Source organism: Arachis hypogaea, chromosome 20 (genome assembly GCF_003086295.3).
Source record: "Arachis hypogaea cultivar Tifrunner chromosome 20, arahy.Tifrunner.gnm2.J5K5, whole genome shotgun sequence".
NCBI lineage: Eukaryota > Viridiplantae > Streptophyta > Magnoliopsida > Fabales > Fabaceae > Arachis > Arachis hypogaea.
In genome coordinates this window covers 12,337,597-12,359,874 of record NC_092055.1, presented here as the reverse complement: position 1 = coordinate 12,359,874, position 22,278 = coordinate 12,337,597, and the positions used below count along the sequence as shown (strand labels likewise).

Below are 22,278 nucleotides of genomic sequence, written 5' to 3'. Positions count from 1 at the left end.
CATAGCGGGTATTTAACTTCTCTTATAAATCCGGCTTCGAGTAGTGCTTGTACTTTCTCTTCCACAGCCTGGGATCGCTCTGGCCCAAGCTTTCTTCGTCTCTGCTGTACCGGTCGAGATCCTGGGTAGACCGCCAACTTGTGGCACATTAGCTTAGGGTCTATGCCTGGCATGTCCGCGGCTTTCCATGCAAAGAGGTCGACATTATCTCGTAAGAATTGTATTAGCAATTCTTTTAAATCTCCTTTGAGGATTGTGCCGATATTAGTTGTTTTTTCCGAGGTGTCCCCGATCTGAATTTTTTCTATCTCGCCCTCTGGTTGGGGGCGAAGATCTTCTCGTCGTTGGACCCCGCCCAACTCGATTGCGTGGAACTCTTCTCCCTTACTTCTGAGGTTTAGGCTTTCGTTATAACAGCGACGTGCCATCTTTTGGTCAGCTTTTATCGTGGCTGTCCCTTTTGGAGTTGGGAACTTCATACATAGGTGTGTGGTCGAGACTATTGCGCCGAGTTGGTTGAGTGTTGTCGGACCTATGAGAGCATTGTAAGCTAAACTTACATCGACTACGATGTAGTCTATTTTGAGGGTCCTGGATTGGTCTCCTTTTCCGAAGGTTGTATGTAGTGATATGTATCCTAATGGTCGAACCGGGGTATCTCCTAACCCAAACAGACTGTTTGGATATGCCTTAAGTTCTTTTTCTTCTAAGCCGAGTTTGTCAAAGGCTGTTTTGAATAAGATGTCGGCAGAACTCCCTTGGTCTATTAAGGTGCGGTGTAGGTTGGCGTTTGCCAATATGATGGTGATGACCATGGGATCGTCGTGTCCTGTGATGATGCCGGACGCGTCCTCCTTAGTGAATGTTATCGCTGGGATGTTGAGTGCTTCCTCCTCTCCTTCGACATGATATACTTCTTTGAGATGCCTTTTGCGGGAAGATTTGGAGATCCCTCCTGCTGCGAATCCGCCATGTATCATGTGGACATGTCTTTCTGGTGTCCGTCGTTCTGTTCGCTCGGTATCTTCATCCCTTCGTCTTTTTCTTTGATCATCATCTCGGGTGGCCAGGAATCGATCTAATTTTCCTTCCCTTACCAATTTTTCTATGATATTTTTTAAGTCGAAGCATTCGTTGGTGGCGTGTCCTTTGACCCTATGATATTCACAATATTCCTTCCGATTTCCTCCTCCCCTTTTTCCTTTGAGGGGCCTTTGACAAACCCCATTTGTAGGGTTTATCTTGTATTAATTTTAGGGGATTTTATTACCTTTTACCCACATTTATTCAATGAAATAGCATGGTTTTATAACTTTTCCTTTAATTGTGCTTAAGAGTGAAAACATGCTTTTTAGGTCTTAAAATAGCTAAATTTAATTCACCTTGATTCTATTAGATGCCTTGATATGTTTGTTAAGTGATTTAAGGTTTAGGAGGCAAAGATTGGATCAAGGGAATGAAGAAAGAAAGCATGAAAAGTTGGAGAACTCATGAAGAAATGAAAGAACCGGAAAGCTGTCAAGCCGACCTCTTTGCACTTAAACGACCATAACTTGAGCTACAGAGGTCCAAATGATGCGGTTCCAGTTGCGTTGGAAAGCTAACATCTGGGGCTTCGAAACGATATAAGATTTGCCATAGTTGCATCGCACATAGGGGCGCGCACGCGCACGGTATGCGGACGCGCCGATGGTGGCACATGACCCACTTAATGCAAACGTGGCCAGCGATTTTAGAAGCCTTGTGGGCCCAATCCAACTCATTTCTGATGCTATTTAAGCCAAGGATTGAAGGGGAATCAACATACTTTTCATACCTTTACATACTTGTCATCATTAGTCATAGTTTTAGCTTAGTTTAGTAGTGAGAGTTAGTTTCTAGAGAGAGAAGCTCTCACTTCTCTCTAGAATTAGGATTAGGATTAGGTTTAGTTCTTAGATCTAGGTTTTAATCTTTGCTTTCTTCCACTTCTATCTCTCAATTCTTTGTTGCTACATTCATCTTCTTCTATTCTTTTGTTATAATTTTCTTTATGTTGTTCTTATATTTTGTTGTAGATCTAGTATTGTTCCTTCTACTTTCTTCCAATTCAATAAGAGGTAATTCATAATAATTGTTCTTCTTTGCTTTTCTATTGTTGATCTCTTGCCTTTGTAGTTGTAAATTCCTTTAATTCTTGCAATTAGTAATGTTTACTTCTATTGCACTCTATGTGTTTGTTGAAATGTCTCTTCTAGATATAGTATAGATTTTGTTCCTCTTGGACTAGGTAGAGTAATTAGTGACACTTGAGTTATCTAATTCCTTTGTTGATTGATAATTGGAGAGATTGCTAATTGGTTTGGAGTGCACTAAAGCTAGTCTTTCCTTGGGAGTTGGCTAGGACTTGTGGCTCAAGTCAATTCATCCACTTGACTTTCCTTTAATTAGTAAGGGTTAACTAAGTGGTAGCAATGAACAATTCCCATCACAATTGAGAAGGATAACTAGGATAGGACTTCTAATTTTCATACCTTGCCAAGAGCCTTTTATAGTTGTTAGTTTATTTTCATTGCCATTTACTTTTCTTGTCTCTTATCTCAAAAACCCCAAACACAACTCATAACCAATAATAAGGCACTTTATTGTAATTCCTAGGGAGAACGACCCGAGGTTTGAATACTTCGGTTTATAGATTTTAGGGGTTTGTTACTTGTGACAAACAATCTTTTGTATGAAAGGATTATTGTTTGGTTTAGGAACTATACTTGCAACGAGAATTCATTTGTGAAATTCTATACCATCAAAAATCCGTTCGTCAAAATGGCGCCGTTGCCGGGGAATTGCAATGGTGTTATGTTATTGGTTGTTGTACATATGTGAATAGTGTGAATATCTTGCTTTTTGCTTTATTTGCTAGTTGTAGAATTTTGTTTCTTTTGTTCTCTATTAGCTTTTGTTTTTATTTTATCTTTTTACCATGAATTCTCATTTTGGCTATGAGTGTGATTACAACTATGTTGTAGGTGATGGGAGCTACAATGAAGATGTGTGTCAAGGATGGGATAACCAAAGGTGGGAGGAGCCATATGCTTATGATCAATCCTCTTGGCAACAACCTCCACCAATGCACTATGAAGAAGAGCCATTCTATGATGCATATCAATCCAATGGCTATGGTGAATCTCCTTGTGACTTTCAAGAACCACCACCATATGCCTATGAGTCATATCCTCAACATGAACCTCAACCACACTCACAAGCCTATTTTCAACAAACACCTCCATATGACCATGATCCTTACTCACCATACCAACCTCCTTTTGAACCATATGAACCATACATGGAACCACAATTCCAAGATTACTACTCCCAAGAACCACCTCAATACACACCGCCACCTTACCAAGAAGAACCACCTTCCTATAATGAACTCTTTCTCCAAGACAATGAACCCTCTTATCCACCCCAATTCTCAATGGATAAAATCCTTAGCCTTATACTTCAAGGGCAAGGAGAAATGCAAAGGGAGACACTAGAATTTATGGCTACCTTGACCAAGGTAGTAAGCATTTTAGCCTCCCAATGCTTGAGCACTCAAAGCACTCCCATGGTCACATGTGGAGAACCAATTAAAGAGCATAGCATGAAGGAAAGATTGAAAACTCCGGTGGAAAAGGAGGAATGCGACTTTGTGTTAGAACAATTGGAGGAGCCTATGATTATTAAAGAAAAGGAAGAAGTGGTTGAAGACTTAGGAGATGCGGAACCTCCATGGGAAGCTAAAATCAAAGAAAATCCCTCCAAGAAGAGTAAATTTGATGTTGAGGAGGAATGTGCACAACCTCCGAGGCATATTCTATATGAAGACTTGGAGAGAATGAAGCAAGAATTGAGTTTCCTTGGCGATGAAGATCATGCATCCAATCTTCTTGGTGAAGAATCCTTTGAATTTGAAGAACCTTCTCCTAATAAATTTGAAAGTGATATGAAGGTAGATTTCTCTCAACCTCCCATTTATGACTTGAGTGATGTTGAAGAGTTAGAGGAAGTTGATGAACAAAGGATTGAAAATGAAGAAGTTTATGAAGAGGTGGAGATTGACAAGGAAGAACACAAGGGAGTAAAGCTTGCTAGCACATTGGAGATACCTCTCCCCAAGCCATCACCATCCATTCTCTCATTCAAGTGGGTAAATTCCTTATGCTCAAGCTTTATTATTCCCCTTGAATATGGTTTGCTTAGGACGGATGGTCAACTAAGACATATTTGTGGCTTTAAGAGTAAAAAGGAGATGGTTAGTGGTTTGAAATATCATTCTAGGTTCATTATGGTTGCATGTTCAAAGCTTAATTGCACGGTTTGGTATAGAGCTAGATTGTTTGGGTTTAGGAGAATGTTTGGTCACTTTATTGAGAATTCTAAGGTCATGCCACCCAAATGGAATAATGATAATCAACTTGAAGATGGGTGTGGAAATAAGATATGGGATCCGGGAATACATGAGGATCAATTTTGGGAGCCCCAAGCTTGTGAAGAACTCCATCAAGACTTGGCTCAATCCATGAAGAATCTTGGGGCACAATGGAGAACCAAGCATTGGTGGGAGTTCCAAGATGAATACAAGCACAAGCCACCTTGATGAGGAGCTCCCCATAAGTCCAACTTAAGGACAATAAACAAAAGTGCTAGGTGGGAGACAACCCACCATGGTAAAACCTTTTCATTTTCTCTTTTGTAAATATTGGTAAAATTAGCTTAATTTCATGTTTAGATTAGTTGGTAGAGTTTAATTGGTAGTTTAAGTATATTAAATAAGGTTTTATGGTGTTTTGGTAGCTGTTTGGAGGTTTGGAATGCTTGGATTGGTGCAAAAACATAGAAAAAAAAAATTTTGAAAAATAGAGCACCATCCACGCGTACGCGTACATGGCGCGTACGCGCACTTCCAGCATTTTCGACCATCCACGCGCGCGCGCCATGCGTGCGTACGCGTGGATTGAGAAGTTCCAACCTCCATACATTTCCCAGAGAGTTGTGCCTGCGCCGCGCCAACGTTATGCCTCTGGCACAAACCCCACTTGCGCACACGCGCACACGACGCGTACGCGTCACTCTCGGAATAAGCCATCCGCGCGCGCGCGGCATGCGCGCGTACGCGCGGATTTCCTTTCTTCACCACATTTCTTTTCTTCTCCTCTTTCTATTTCTTTCCTTCTCCTTTCTCCTACCCCCCATCCAACACTTCCAAACACCATTGATAACCATTTATTTTAGTTAGTTAATTAGTTAGTTAGTTAGTTGATTAGTTAGTTTTAGTTTAGTTTCCATTTTATTTTCTCTCTTTTCATCATAAGTGTTGGAGTATTGACTTTGTTTACTATACATTGCTATATCCCTTATTGCCTAAATGCTATTTTAGCATGAATGTTTTTAGATAATTTTTGTTGGATTCTATGATTGAGGTTATATTTTACTACTTGGTTTTGAATTCTTCATGCTTACCTTTTGAAAAATACCAAGTGATGAGAATTGTCTTCGAGCTTATAACTCTTTTGAATTGCATGTTGTAGCTAGCCACCATGTGATTTGAACCGTATTCTTTGATTAGGCAACCTCTTGATGGATGATGTTATGCATTTACCTTAATGCATTGTATTTCATGATTATATCCATCCATATGTTTGGCTTGAATGCTTTTATGCTTCGGTAATGCTTGTTTTACCTTACAAGTTCACTTAAAGCATCTCAAGCACACTAGGATAAGTGAAGTGCATGCTTCTTTTGTGACATAGCTTTTATGCTAATGTGTATTCTAAACCGCGCAATTTAGAATTCACACACCTAATATTTCTTAATGTCACACTAATTCACTCACCTCATTCTAGTGATTTACCTCATTCCAACAATGTATGCTTCCTTGCTTTTATATCTTCTCATCTTATGGTGTTATATTTTTGTTTTTCATAACGAATGCACCACAAGCAACCATGGAAGCGGAAGAAAGAACACATAGCAATCCGGAGAGACGCCGTACCCCCTTGCTCATCTTTGAGTGCACCGAGGACGGTGCAAACTTTTAAGTGTGGGGAGGTCGTCCGACCGTTCGGCAATCTTGGGTGACAAATTTCTAATCCCAACACTTTTGCATTTCATTTTAGGATTTTAGGATTTTTACTTGCATTTTCTTATTTTTGCATATGTATACACAATAAGCTTAGTCAAATAATGAAATTTTTCAAGATTTCTATCTATAGGGCATGTCAATTGATTTGAGTGAAAACTTTTAATAGAACTTGCTTGAATTATATATATTATGGATCATGTTTTGAGCTAAGAACACAAGCTTGTGAGATTTGAGCCTAATGATGTGGTTACATCTTATAACCACGTATTTTTCCTTCTTGTGTGCATTATTCTCTTTCTATGAATGTAATCTTTGATTTGTTTGATTCTTTATGTCCATTATTTTTTGTATTCATGCATTTATATGATTGAGGCCATCATTTCATTAGCTCACTTACCCAAATAGCCTACCTTTTATCTTCCATTATTAGCCAAATTTGAGCCTACGATTAACCCACTTGTTCTTAATTTAGCACATTACAAGCCTTAAAGCGAAAAAACAATAAATGTCCTTACTTGGATCTTTGATTAGCTTAGACTAGAGTGTGTGTATCATTCAAGTGTGGGAAACTTGGGACATTGGGGGAGTAAAAGGGTAGTTTTGTATTTTTGTTGTAAATATTGGGAATTGGGTACATGCTCATGTATTGATTAAATGTATAGACCTTATGCATTGGTACTCTTGTATATAGTTTGAAAGAAAGAAAAAAAATGAGAAAAAAATATATGAAAAGTATAGAAAAAATGGAAAAAGAAAGAAAACGAAAAAGAAAGAAATAAAAAAGGGGACAAAATGCCCCAAAGTGAAGCTCAATAAGATCAATGCATATGAGTTGTGAAATGAAAAGAAAATGCATGAGTATGTGAAAAAGTGAAAAATGGGTAGCTAGATTAGAACTTAATTGTATAGGATGTCATAGGTTAGGTGGGAAGTTTAAGCTTATCAAAGATTCAAATTTCAAGCTCACTTGACCAAATATGCATCCTACCTTGACCCTAGCCCCATTACAACCAATGAAAAGACCTCATGATAATTGTATGCATGCATGAAATAAATGTTGATTGTTAGAAGAAAAACAAATCTTGGAAAGCATGAAATAGAGGAGAATTGAGTGAATCAACCCTAAACCCTTGAGCGAATAGAGTGCAAACACACCCGGTGAGGGTTTGATGCTCAATTACATGTTTTCACCTATGATCATCATTCTTCATGCAAGTTTGTAAAAATATTTAATAGCTCAATTCAATTGTGGATTGGCATGGTTGTCAATACCTTTAGCCCTTGTGCATATATGCATCTTGGGAATTGATTTATTTTGACCAAGCACTTGCATTCATGTAGATAACTGCATATAGTTTAGGTTGCATATAGTCTATTTCCATTGAATAAATGCCATCCCTTACTTCATTCTTGGCTTAAGCATGAGGACATGCTTGGTTTAAGTGTGGGGAGATTGACAAACCCCATTTGTAGGGTTTATCTTGTATTGATTTTAGGGGATTTTATCACCTTTTACCCACATTTATTCAATGAAATAGCATGGTTTTATAACTTCTCCTTTAATTGTGCTTAAGAGTGAAAACATGCTTTTTAGGTCTTAAAATAGCTAAATTTAATTCACCTTGATTCTATTAGATGCCTTGATATGTTTGTTAAGTGATTTAAGGTTTAGGAGGCAAAGATTGGATCAAGGGAATGAAGAAAGAAAGCATGAAAAGTTGGAGAACTCATGAAGAAATGAAAGAACCGGAAAGCTGTCAAGCCGACCTCTTTGCACTTAAACGACCATAACTTGAGCTACAGAGGTCCAAATGATGCGGTTCCAGTTGCGTTGGAAAGCTAACATCTGGGGCTTTGAAACGATATAAGATTTGCCATAGTTGCATCGCGCATAGGGGCGCGCACGCGCACGGTACGCGGACGCGCCGATGGTGGCACATGACCCACTTAATGCAAACATGGCCAGCAATTTTAGAAGCCTTGTGGGCCCAATCCAACTCATTTCTGATGCTATTTAAGCCAAGGATTGAAGGGGAATCAACATACTTTTCATACCTTTACATACTTGTCATCATTAGTCATAGTTTTAGCTTAGTTTAGTAGTGAGAGTTAGTTTCTAGAGAGAGAAGCTCTCACTTCTCTCTAGAATTAGGATTAGGATTAGGTTTAGTTCTTAGATCTAGGTTTTAATCTTTGCTTTCTTCCACTTCTATCTCTCAATTCTTTGTTGCTACATTCATCTTCTTCTATTCTTTTGTTATAATTTCCTTTATGTTGTTCTTATATTTTGTTGTAGATCTAGTATTGTTCCTTCTACTTTCTTCCAATTCAATAAGAGGTAATTCATAATAATTGTTCTTCTTTGCTTTTCTATTGTTGATCTCTTGCCTTTGTAGTTGTAAATTCCTTTAATTCTTGCAATTAGTAATGTTTACTTCTATTGCACTCTATGTGTTTGTTGAAATGTCTCTTCTAGATATAGTATAGATTTTGTTCCTCTTGGCCTAGGTAGAGTAATTAGTGACACTTGAGTTATCTAATTCCTTTGTTGATTGATAATTGGAGAGATTGCTAATTGGTTTGGAGTGCACTAAAGCTAGTCTTTCCTTGGGAGTTGGCTAGGACTTGTGGCTCAAGTCAATTCATCCACTTGACTTTCCTTTAATTAGTAAGGGTTAACTAAGTGGTAGCAATGAACAATTCTCATCACAATTGAGAAGGATAACTAGGATAGGACTTCTAATTTTCATACCTTGCCAAGAGCCTTTTATAGTTGTTAGTTTATTTTCATTGCCATTTACTTTTCTTGTCTCTTATCTCAAAAACCCCAAACACAACTCATAACCAATAATAAGGCACTTTATTGTAATTCCTAGGGAGAACGACCCGAGGTTTGAATACTTCGGTTTATAGATTTTAGGGGTTTGTTACTTGTGACAAACAATCTTTTGTATGAAAGGATTATTGTTTGGTTTAGGAACTATACTTGCAACGAGAATTCATTTGTGAAATTCTATACCATCAAAAATCCGTTCGTCAGCCTTGCTGGGGGAATTTTTTCTGTATGGCAGACTTCTTTGTATATTTCGACTAGGGATGCTCTGAGGGGAGTATAATTATGGTATTTTTTAATTTTCTCCCCTTGCCGGTCTTCTTTTCGTTTATTTTCTTTGTCTTTGTCACGGTAAGAGGCCCCCGATTTTGAGGTCTCTCCTAACCGAGCGTTTTCTTCCATGTTGATGTATTTTTCTGCCCGTTCTTGCACTTCGTCTAAGGAGGTCGGGTACTTTTTTGATATAGACTGGCTGAAAGGTCCCTCTTGTAGGCCGTTGATAAGTCCCATGATGGCGGCCTCTGTGGGTAAGCTTTGTATGCCCATGCATGTTTTGTTGAATCTTTCCATGTAGCTGCGGAGGCTCTCCCGATCTCCTTGCTTGATCCCTAGTAGACTGGGAGCGTGTTTAGCTTTATCTTTCTGGATGGAGAATCTGGCGAGGAACTTTCCGGCCAAATCGTCGAAGTTTGAGATGGACTTGGGAGGTAAGCTGTCGAACCATCTGATCGCCGTCTTCGTGAGGGTTGTTGGAAAAGCTTTGCAGCGAACGGCATCTGAGGCATCGGTAAGGTACATTCTGCTTCTGAAATTGCTGAGATGATGGTTGGGATCGGTGGTGCCGTCGTACAAAATCATATCCGGTAGTTTGAAGTCTTTTGGAATTTTGGTTTTCATAATTTCTCTGGTGAATGGATCCTGTTCTTTGCGTGAGCTTTCCTCAGGAGTGACCCGAGGGGCTTTTAATTTGAGATCGGCTTCTAATTGCTATAACTTGTCTTCCAATTTTCGACGTCGCCGTATCTCTCTTTGTAGATCCTTTCTGACCTCTCGTTGTTGTTGAGTTTCTTTCTCGAGTTGCTTTAAACGGTCTTGAAGTGCGTCTATTATCCCCGGATTTGATGAGTCTTTGTCTCCGTTGGATTCCGGAGTATCCTTTAGCGTGGTGTCCGCGTTCTTGTGCGGTGTTCTGTTTTCCATATCTGAATTGTGGTCGTTGTCATGGCCATCCGCCATGGTGTTGGGATGACTTCCAGTTCCCTGGCAACGGCGCCAATGTTCCGAGGGTTACCTGAAATTGGAGGTCGATCTCGGATGAGATCTTCTGTACTGGTCAGAGATGGCGTGTCCGGCTGGCTGGTGGTGGCCGGAGCTGTTGTGTTCGACTTGTTGGACTTGCTGCATTGCTGATCCTTGGCCACCGGAGGGTGGGGGGTACCTGCAAGAGACTCCGATGCTTAAGTTAGCACGGGTATTAAGCAGGTTTTATGTAGAATCAGAGTATGAGTTATACCTGGGTGCTCCAGTGTATTTATAGTAGTTGTAGAGTGACCTTTTTAGATAAGATAAGTTAGTTATCTTATCTTATCTTATCTTTTTGAGTTGAGGTCAGCTTATCTTCAAGGGAACCGCCTTTATCTCTATAGGCTTGGATTGCCTCTGGATTTGGGTCGTGTTCCTCTATTTGGGGCCCTTTATTGGGCTTTCCTGTCGATTTGGCCGAGCTCTTTAGGAGAGGTCGGGTAGTCTGACCCGAAGAGGTTGGTCGCTTTGTCGCCAATCATCCCGGGTCGGGTAACTCGACCCAGGGTATGAACAATTACCAAGGAACGAACGATCACAATTTCGTGCACCAAGTTTTTGGCGCCGTTGCCGGAGATTGTTCGAGTTTGGACAACTGACGGTTCATCTTGTTGCTCAGATTAGGTAATTTTATTTTAATTTTAAGCTTTTTATTTCTTATTTTCGAAAAATACAAAAAAAAATTTCTTCTTTTTCGTTCTTCCCAAAGTAATTTTCGAAAAAAACAAATTAATAAATCATAAAAACAAAAAATTTTATGCTTCCTGTTTGAGTCTAGTGTCAAATTTTAAGTTTGGTGTCAATTGAATTCTTTTTAATTTTTCTAAAAATTTTTCAAAAAATCCATGCATTGAGTTGTGTTCTTCATAATCTTCAAGTTGTTCTTGATGATTTTCCTTGTTTGATCTTTACATTTTCTTGTTTTGTGTCTTTTCTTGTTTTTCATATGCATTTTTGAATTATTAGTGTCTATAGTTTAAAAATTTTTAAGTTTGGTATCTTGCATATTTTTCTTTTCTTAAAAATTTTCAAAAACATGTTCTTGATGTTCATCTTGACATTCAAAGTATTCTTGGTGTTCATCTTGACATTCAAGGTGTTCTTGCATGCATTTTTATTTTGATCTTAAATTTTTATGTGTGTTTCATTTTTGTTGTTTAATAGAAAAAGAGAAAAACATAAAAATGATATCTTTCCTTTTTTCGCTTTCCTCATTAAAAATTAAAAAAAAATAAAAAATATATCTTTCCTTGTTTTACTCATCAAATCTTTCAAATCTTTTTCAAAAATAAAATCTTTTTCATTTATTTTTACATAATTTTCGAAATTATTTTTTTAAAATTGATTTTCAAAATCTTTTTCTCATTCTTAGTTCATATTTTTGAAAATCTCACTAACATTTAATGTTTTAATTCAAAAAAATTTTTTAGATGTTACTTACCTATTAAAAAAGGTTCAATCATTGAATTTTAAAATCATATCTTTTAGTTTCTTGTTAGTCAAGTAATCAACTTTAATTTCAAAAATTAAATCTTTTTAATTTCCTTTTCAAATCTTTTTCAAATTAAATTTCAAATCATATCTTTTTCAAAAATCAATTTTCGAAATCTTTTCTAACTTCCTATCTTTTCAAATTTGATTTTCAAATCCTTTTTCAATTAACTACCTGAATTTTTGTTTGATTTTAAAAGTTTTCTATTTCAATCATATCTTTTTCAAAACCACCTAACTAATTTTCTCTCTCTAATTTTCGAAAACTCCTTCCCCCTTTTTCAAAATTCTTTTTAATTAACTAATTGTTTTAAATTTTAATTTAATTTTATTTCTCTTTTTAATTTTCCAATTCTAATTAATATTTAAAATAAAAACAAAAATATTTTTATTTTATTTTAATTAATTTTCAAATTTTTCTCTTCTCCTTCTTCTATTCTCCTCTTCTTCTACTCACATAAAGGAATCTCTATACTGTGACATAGAGGATTCCATATTTTCTGTTCTCTTCTTTTTTACATGAGCAGGAGCAAGGATAAGAACATTCTTGTTGAAGCTGATCCGGAACCTGAAAGGACTCTGAAGAGGAAGCTAAGAGAAGCTAAAACACAACACTCTGAAGAGAACTTTACTGAAATTTTCGAAAAAGAAGTAGAGATGGCCGAAACCAATAACAATGGTGGAGGTGCAAGGATGATGCTTGGTGACTTTACTACACCAAATTCCAACTTCCATGAAAGAAGCATCTCAATCCCTGCCATTGGAGCAAACAATTTTGAGCTAAAGCCTCAATTAGTTTCTCTGATGCAACAGAATTGCAAGTTTCATGGACTTCCATCAGAAGATCCTTTTCAGTTCTTAACTGAATTCTTGCAAATCTGTGATACTGTTAAGACCAATGGGGCTGATCCCGAGGTCTACAGGCTTATGCTTTTCCCGTTTGCTGTAAGAGACAGAGCTAGAATATGGTTGGACTCTCAACCTAAAGATAGCATGAACTCTTGGGATAAGCTGGTCACGGCTTTCTTAGCCAAGTTCTTTCCTCCTCAAAAGCTTAGCAAGCTTAGAATGGATGTTCAAACCTTCAAACAGAAAGAAGGTGAATCCCTCTATGAAGCTTGGGAGAGATACAAGCAACTGACCAAAAAGTGTCCTTCTGACATGCTTTCAGAATGGACCATCCTGGATATATTCTATGATGGTCTGTCTGAATTATCAAAGATGTCATTGGACCATTCTGCAGGTGGATCCATTCACCTAAAGAAAACGCCTGCAGAAGCTCAGGAACTCATTGACATGGTTGCAAATAACCAGTTCATGTACACTTCTGAAAGGAATCCTGTGAGTAATGGGACGCCTCAGAAGAAGGGAGTTCTTGAAATTGATACTCTGAATGCCATATTGGCTCAGAACAAAATATTAACTCAACAAGTCAATATGATTTCTCAGAGTCTGAATGGATTGCAAGCTGCATCTAACAGTACTAAAGAAGCATCTTCTGAAGAAGAAGCTTATGATCCTGAGAACCCTGCAATGGCAGAGGTAAATTACATGGGTAAAGCCTATGGAAACACCTATAATCCCTCATGGAGAAATCATCCAAATTTCTCATGGAAGGATCAACAAAAGCCTCAACAAGGCTTTAATAATGGTGGAAGAAACAGGTTTAGTAATAGCAAGCCTTTTCCATCATCCTCTCAGCAACAGATAGAGAATTCTAAGCAGAATCCATCTAGCTTAGCAAATATAGTCTCTGATCTATCTAAGGCCACTTTAAGTTTCATGAATGAAACAAGGTCCTCCATTAGAAATTTGGAGGCACAAGTGGGCCAGCTGAGTAAAAGAGTCACTGAAACTCCTCCTAGTACTCTCCCAGTCAATACAGAAGAGAATCCAAAAAGAGAGTGTAAGGCCATAACCTTACTTGGTGTGGCCGAACCCAGAGAGGAGGAGAAAGACGTGAATCCTAGTGAGGAAGACCTCCTGGGACGTTCACTGACCAATAAGGAGTTTTCCTTTGAGGAACCAAAGGAATCTGAGGCTCATCTAGAGACCATAGAGATTCCATTGAACCTCCTTTTACCATTCATGAGCTCTGATGACTATTCTTCCTCTGAAGAAGATGAAGACATCAGTGAAGAGCAGGTTTCTAAGTATTTAGGAGCCATCATGAAGTTGAATGCCAGTTTATTTGGTAATGATACTTGGGAGGATGAACCCCCTTGTTCACCAATGAACTTAGTGCATTGATAAGGCAGACATTGCCTCAGAAGAAACCGGATCCCGAAAAGTTCTTCATACCTTGTACCATAGGCACCATGACCTTTGAGAAGGCTCTGTGTGACCTTGGGTCAGGGATAAACCTCATGCCACTCTCTGTAATGGAGAAACTGGGAATCTATGAGGTACAAGCTGCAAGAATCTCACTAGAGATGGCAGACAAATCAATGAAACAGGCTTATGGATTAGTAGAGGACTTGTTAGTAAAGGTTGAAGGCCTTTACATCCTTATTGATTTCATAATCCTAGACAATGGGAAGGATGAGGATGAATCCATCATCCTTGGAAGACCCTTCCTAGCCACAGCAAAAGCTGTGATTGATGTGGACAGAGGAGAGTTGGTCTTTCAACTGAATGAGGACAACCTTGTGTTTAAAACTCAAGGATCTCCTTCTGTAACCATGGAGAGGAAGCATGAAAAGCTTCTCTTACTGCAGAGTCAACCGAAGCCCCCACAGTCAAACTCTAAGTTTGGTATTGGGAGGCCACAACCAAACTCTAAGTTTGGTGTTGAACCCCCACATCCAAACTCTAAGTTTGGTGTTGGGAGGTCCCAACAATGATCTGAACATCTGTGAGGCTCCATGAGAGCTCACTGTCAAGCTATTGACATTAAAGAAGCACTTGTTGGGAGGTAACCCAATGTTATTTAATTATATCTATTTATTTTCCATTACTATTTAATGTTTTCTTTAGGTTGATGATCATGTGAAGTCACAAAAACAACTGAAAAAAAAACAGAATGAAAAGCAGCATTAAAAACAGCTCACCCTGGAGGAAGAGCTTACTGGTGTTTAAACGCCAGTAAGAAGCATCAAGCTGGCATTTAACGCCAGAAAGAAGCATCAAGCTGGCGTTAAACGCCAGAAACAAGCATCAGACTGGCGTTTAACGCCAGAACAGAGCATGGAATTGGCGTTAAACGCCAGAAACAAGCAGCAAGCTGGCGTTTAACGCCAGACATGCATTCTAAGGACATTTTGCACGCCTAATTGGAGCAGGAATGCTAAGTCCTTGACCCCACTGGATTTGTGAGCCCCACAGGATCCCCACCTACCCCACCTCTTCTTCTCTCCTCTTCACACCTTTTCATAACTCTCTTCCCCAAATACCCTTAACCACTCACATCAATTCACTCTTCCCCATAAACCCCACCTACCTCCAAAATTCAAATTCTTTTCCCTCCCAAACCCAACCCTAATGGCCGAAACCTACCCTTCTCCCCCACCACTATATAAACCCCTCAACACTACTCCATTTTCACACATTACAACCACCACTTCTCCCCTTTGGCCGAATACACTCTCTCCCTCCATCTCCTCCATTTTCTTCTTCTACTACTACTTTCTTTCTTCTTTTGCTCGAGGACGAGCAAACCTTTTAAGTTTGGTATGGTAAAAGCATTGCTTTTTGTTTTTCCATAACCATCAATGGCATCTAAGGCCAGAGAAACCTCAAGAAAGAGGAAAGGGAAGGCAATTGCTTCCACCTCTGAGTCATGGGAGATGGAGAGATTCATTTCAAAGGTCCATCAAGACCAATTCTATGAAGTTTTGGCCAAGAAAAAGGTGATCCCTGAGGTCCCTTTTAAGCTCAAAAAGAACGAATATCCGGAGATCCGACAAGAGATTAGAAGAAGAGGATGGGAAGTTCTCTCTAATCCTATTCAACAAGTCGGGATCTTAATGGTTCAAGAGTTCTATGCGAACGCATGGATCACTAGGAACCATGATCAAAGTATGAACCCGAATCCAAAGAATTGGCTTACCATGGTTCGGGGGAAATACTTAGATTTCAGTCCGGAAAATGTAAGGTTGGCGTTCAACTTGCCAATGATGCATGAAAACGCACGCCCCTACACTAGAAGGGTCAACTTTGATCAAAGGTTGGACCAAGTCCTCATGGACATATGTGTGGAAGGAGCTCAATGGAAAGTTGACTCAAGAGGCAAGCCGGTTCAATTGAGAAGACTGGACCTTAAGCTTGTAGCTAGAGGATGGTTGGAGTTCATCCAACGCTCAATTATTCCTACTAGCAACCGGTCTGAAGTTACTGTAGACCGGGCTATCATGATCCACAGTATCATGATTGGGGAGGAAGTGAAAGTTCATGAGATTATACCTCAAGAACTCTACAAGGTGGCTGACAAGTCCTCCACTTTGGCAAGGTTAGCCTTTCCTCACCTCATTTGCCACCTCTGCAATTCGGCTGGAATTGACATAGAGGGAGACATCCTCATTGATGAGGACAAGCCCATCACTAAGAAAAGGATGGAGCAAACAAGTGATCATGGACCTCAACAAGAGCATGAGGAAATTCCTCACCATGAAATCCCTGAGATACCCCAAGGGATGCATTTCCCTCCACAAAACTATTGGGAGCAAATCAACACCTCCCTATGAGAATTAAGTTCCAACATGGGACAACTAAGGATGGAACACCAAGAGCACTCCATCATTCTCCATGAGATTAGAGAAGATCAAAGAGCTATAAGGGAGGAGCAACAAAGACAAGGAAGAGACATAGAGGAGCTCAAGAGCACCATTGGTTCTTCAAGAAGAGGAAGACGCCACCCTCACTAAGGTGGACTCGTTCCTTAATCTCCTTGTTCTTATTTTCCTTTTTTTCGGTTTTGAGCCTTATGTTTTATTTATGTTTGTGTCTTTACTATATGATCATTAGTGTTTAAGTGTCTATGTCTTAAAGCTATGAATGTCCTATGAATCCATCACCTCTCTTAAATGAAAAATGCTTTTAATCACAAAAGAACAAGAAGTACATGATTTCGAATTCATCCTTGAAATTAGTTTAATTATTTTGATGTGGTAACCATACTTTTTGTTTCTCTGAATGAATGCTTGAACAGTGCATATGTCTTGAATTTATTGTTTATGAATGTTAAAATTGTTGGCTCTTGAAAGAATGATGAAAAAGGAGAAATGTTATTTGATAATCTGAAAAATCATAAAATTGATTCTTGAAGCAAGAAAAAGCAGTGAAAAGCAAAAGCTTGCGAAAAAAATGGCGAAAAAAAAAAGAAAGAAAAAGAAAAAGCAAGCAGAAAAAGTCAGTAACCCTTTAAACCAAAAGGCAAGGGTAATAGAAAGGATCCAAGGCTTTGAGCATCAGTGGATAGGAGGGCCCAAAGGAATAAAATCCTGGCCTAAGCGGGTAAACCAAGTTGTCCCTAACCATGTGTTTGTGGCGTGAAGGTGTCAAGCCAAAAGCTTGAGATTGAGCGGTTAAAGTCGAGGTCCAAAGCAAAAACAGAGTGTGCTTACGAACCCTGGACACCTCTAATTGGGGACTTTAGCAAAGCTGAGTCACAATCTGAAAAGGTTCACCCAATTATGTGTCTGTGGCATTTATGTATCCGGTGGTAATACTGGAAAACAAAGTGATTAGGACCACGGCCAAGACTCATAAAGTAGCTGTGTTCAAGAATCAACATACTGAACTAGGAGAATTAATAACACTATCTGAATTCTGAGTTCATATAGATGCCAATCATTCTGAACTTCAAAGGATAAAGTGAGATGCCAAAACTGTTCAGAGGCAAAAAGCTACTAGTCCCGCTCATCTAATTGGAGCTAAGTTTCATTGATATTTGAAATTTATAGTATATTCTCTTCTTTTTATCCTATTTGATTTTTAGTTGCTTGGGGACAAGCAACAATTTAAGTTTGGTGTTGTGATGAGTGGATAATTTATACGCTTTTTGGCATTGTTTTTACATAGTTTTTAGTATGATTTAGTTAGTTTTTAGTATATTTTTATTAGTTTTTAAATAAAAATCACATTTCTGGACTTTACTATGAGTTTGTGTATTTTTCTGTGATTTCAGGTAATTACTGGCTGAAATTGAGGGACTTGAGCAAAAATCATATTCAGAGGCTGAAGAAGGACTGCATATGCTGTTGGATTCTGATCTCCCTGCACTTAAAGTGGATTTTCTGGAGCTACGAAAGTCCAAATGGTGCGCTCTCAGATGCGTTAGAAAGTAGACATCCAGGGCTTTCCAGAAATATATAATAGTCCATACTTTGCCCGAGTTTAGATGACGTAAACTGGCGTTCAACGCCAGCTTTCTGCCATATTCTAGAGTTAAACGCCAGAAACAGGTTGCAAAGCAGAGTTAAACGCCAGAAACAAGTTACAAACTGGCGTTTAACTCCAAGGAAGACCTCTACATGTGAAAGCTTCAATGCTCAGTCTAAGCACACACCAAGTGGGCTCGGAAGTGGATTTCTGCATTATTTACTCATTTCTGTAAATCCTAGTTACTAGTTTAGTATAAAAACTACTTTTAGTGATTTATTTCACATTTTTTATCATTTTTAAATCTCTAGACCTCCATGGGAGGCTGGCCACTCGGCCATGTCTACCCTATTTTCACTTATGTATTTTCAACGGTGGAGTTTTTACACCACATAGATTAAGGTGTGGAGCTCTGTTGTTCCTCATGAATTAATGCAAAGTACTATTATTTTTCTATTCAATTCAAGCTTATTCTTATTCTAAGATATTCATTCACACCCAAGAATATGATGAATGTGATGATTATGTGACGCTCATCACCATTCTCACTTATGAACGCGTGCCTGACAAACACTTCCGTTCTACATGAAAGCAAGTTTGAATGCATATCTCTTGGCCTTCTGATTTACGATCAGAGTCTTCGTGGTATAAGCTAGAATTATTGGCGGCCATTCTTGAGATCCGGAAAGTCTAAACCTTGTCTGTGGTATTCCGAGTAGGATCTGGGAAGGGATGGCTGTGACGAGCTTCAAACTCGGGAGTGCTGGGCGTAGTGACAGATGCAAAAGGATTACTGAATCCTATTCCAGCAGGATCGAGAACCGATAGATGATTAGCCGTGCGATGACAGCGCATTTTGGACCATTTTCACTGAGAGGACGGGATGTAGCCATTGACAACGGTGATTCCCAACATACAGCTTGCCATGGAAAGGAGTATGAGTGATTGGATGAAAGCAGCAGGAAAGCAGAGGTTCAGAAGGAACAAAAGCATCTCCATACGCTTATTTGAAATTCTCACCAATGAATTACATAAGTATTTCTATCCTATTTTATATTTTAATTATATTTTAATTATCAAATCTCCATAACCAATTGAATCTGCCTGACTGAGATTTACAAGGTGACCATAGCTTGCTTCAAGCCGACAATCTCCGTGGGATTGATCCTTACTCACGTAAGGTTTATTACTTGGACGACCCAGTGCACTTGCTGGTTAGTTGTGCGAAGTTGTGACAAAGAACTAAGATTATGAACGTGCGTATTAAGTTTTCAGTGCCGTTACCAAGGAATGAACGATCACAATTTCGTGCACCACTGACCAAGAAACAGAAGAAAATATCCATAAAGAAGAAAAGGTCAGAAAAAAACAATCCAACCTCTACCCCAACAAGCAAGGTGAATCAAGCCAATCACAATAAAAGAAAACTTGTTAGGAGAAATTTATATCAGGGGGCACTAATTTTCACCTCTCCCCCCTTGGAGACATTTCTTTTAACCAACTGGAAGAAGAGGAAGAAACTTCAATAATCAAGTGCCAAACTAGTGACGTTAAAGAAGTGCTTGTCGGGAGGCAACCCGATAATTTCGTATCCTTAGTTATTCTTCGTAGTAGTAGCTTTCTTACTTATTTGATTTTTATTGAGTTTTTATTATTTTTCTGATCATGCAACTATTTTAGAATAGGAACCAGAGATTCCTCTTACTATTTGTTTTTATTTTCAGTTCTTCTTTGCTTGAGGACAAGCAAACCTTTAAGTTTGGTGTTGACGCTTCGCTTAAGGGTTTTCTGTTTATTTTTTTTGCACTAAGGGAGGTGAATCATCTTCACAAAGGAGCACAACCTGAAGAATAAAATGACCGCTCGGATAACTAAGGTGGTTGAGTTCCTTTCATTTTTTATTCCTTCCCGCTTTTATTATGTTATGTTCCGATTTTCTGCTATTTTGCTTTGTTTGTTGCATGATCCTTTATTAGTTAGAATCCTAGGTCTAGTTTAGTTTTCTCTTAATTGATTTAATTCCGAAAAGATGTCTCATGTATTACTCACTGAGCTTGAAATTCAAATAAAAAAAAAATATACAGAAGTGATGTATTGCATGAGAAAGTGAGTCTATATTGAAGAATAGTCTTTTTTACTTAGATGTGGTGGTACTTTCTGTGATTCTGAATGCATGACTTAAACAGTGCATATTTTTTATAGTGAAGTTTATGAATGTTAAAATTGTTGGCTCTTGAAAGAATGATGAAAAAAGAGAAATGTTATTGATAATCTGAAAAATCATAAAATTGATTCTTGAAGCAAGAAAAAGTAGTGAAAAACACGAAGCTTGCGAAAAAAAATTATTATATAAAATAAAGAAAAAAAGAAAAAAAAGAAAAGCAAGCAGAAAAAGTCAATAACCTTTCAAACTAAAAGGCAAAGGGTAAAAAGGATCCAAGGCTTTGAGCATTAATGGATAGAAGGGCCCAAAGGAATAAAATCCTGGCCTAAGCGGCTAAAATCAAGCTGTCCCTAACCATATGCTTGTGGCGTGAAGGTGTCAAGTGAAAAGCTTGAGACTGAGCGGTTAAAGTCGTGGTCCAAAGCAAATAGAGTGTGCTTAAGAGCTCTGGGCACCTCTAACTGGGGACTTTAGCAAAGCTGAGTCACAATCTGAAAAGGTTCACCCAGCTATGTGTCTGTGGCATTTATGTATCCAGTGGTAATACTGGAAAACAAAATGCTTAGGGTCACAGCCAAGACTCATAAAGTAGCTGTGTTCAAGAATCAACATACTGAACTAGGAGAATCAATAACACTATCTGAATTCTGAGTTCCTATAGATGCCAATCATTCTGAACTTCAAAGGATAAAGTGAGATGCCAAAACTATTCAGGATTGCAGTTGTAAACCCCACTATAAGAAGAGACATGAGCTTAAGCGAACTCTCATTCTCATGCAAATTCACATCCTAAGCTTATATTAGTTTTGGTTGCTTGAGGACAAGCAACAATTCAAGTTTGGTGTTGTGATGCGTGAGCATCTTTCCTATCTTTTCCTAGTGAATTTGCATCTAAATTGTTGAGTTTAATAAAGAATTAATTATCTTTTAGCCAATATGTATGCTACTTTGAATCTTGTGCAATTTTGTTTATTTTAGGTAGCATTCAGCTGGATTTGATGGAGTTTCTGCAGAAGAAGAGATGAAGGCGAATGATGCTGTCAACCCTGACCTCTCTGCACTCAAACCTAAATAACTTGAGCTACAGAGGTCCAATGGATGTGATTCCAGTGGCGTTGGAAAGCTAACTTTCAGAGCTTTTCAACAATATATAATAGTACATACTTATTCTCCGAACTCGCTGCCAAGGCTGCGCCTAACTTGAGATTTCTTAAGTTTGGCGCAAGACACAACAACAATACGCGAGATTGGTCCTGCCCACTTCAAGTTAGGCGCACTAAAGCCCAAGTTAGGCGCAGCTTCACTCAACTAAACTCCAATTCATACTGCCAAGCCCAAGTTAGGCGTGGATCCTAGTGAAGCCAAGTGGTTCCCATCCATCAATTGAAGATTTGCTGATTGCTATAATTAATTCTAATTTAAATTCAAATTTTAAAAATAGGAAAAGATATTATTTTAGTTTTAAAGATAGATTTTAAATTAATTAGAATTAGATATAAATAGGGGGATACCACCTCAACATTATTCAATTCCAGACTTCCAATTCTATTCTAATTTACAATCCTTATTTTCTCTGAACCATGAGCAACTAAACTTCCATTGTTAAGGTTAGGAGCTCTGTCTATTTGTATGGATTGATTTTATTGCTTTATCTATTTTAATTCATGTATGGATTTATAATTTAAGAATTGTTTTCGCTCTTTATCTTATAAATTTGGGTGGAACGGAAGTATGACCCTCTTTCTATTTGAGTTCTTGTATAACTTGGAAAAGCTCTTTACTTGAACAACAGCTTGAAAACATATTCTCCTAAATTTTAATTATCTGGATTTAACGGGATACATGACATATAATCCTTTTATTTTTGGGTAATTAGAGTTTTTGTGGCATATAAACTGGAATTTGATCATGTAGCTTCTAATTGGAATTAATTGACCAAGGAATTGGCAGTTAATGAATTTTAGAGGAGACTATAAAGGTCTAAGGAATTAGGGTCTAGTCACATATAGTTTGCCATAAATTAAATCCTACATAATTAAAATAGTTAGTAAGAAAAGTAAATCC

General features: G+C 38.2%; 1 non-coding gene across 1 annotated transcript; it reads right to left on the bottom strand.

Annotated features, from left to right (window-relative positions):
- Positions 1-12,791: 12,791 nt before the first annotated feature.
- Positions 12,792-12,899, bottom strand: LOC112788651 (small nucleolar RNA R71). The gene has a single exon (XR_003196008.1). It is a non-coding gene; the product is annotated as a small nucleolar RNA R71 (small nucleolar RNA).
- Between the last annotated feature and the right edge of the window lie 9,379 nt (positions 12,900-22,278).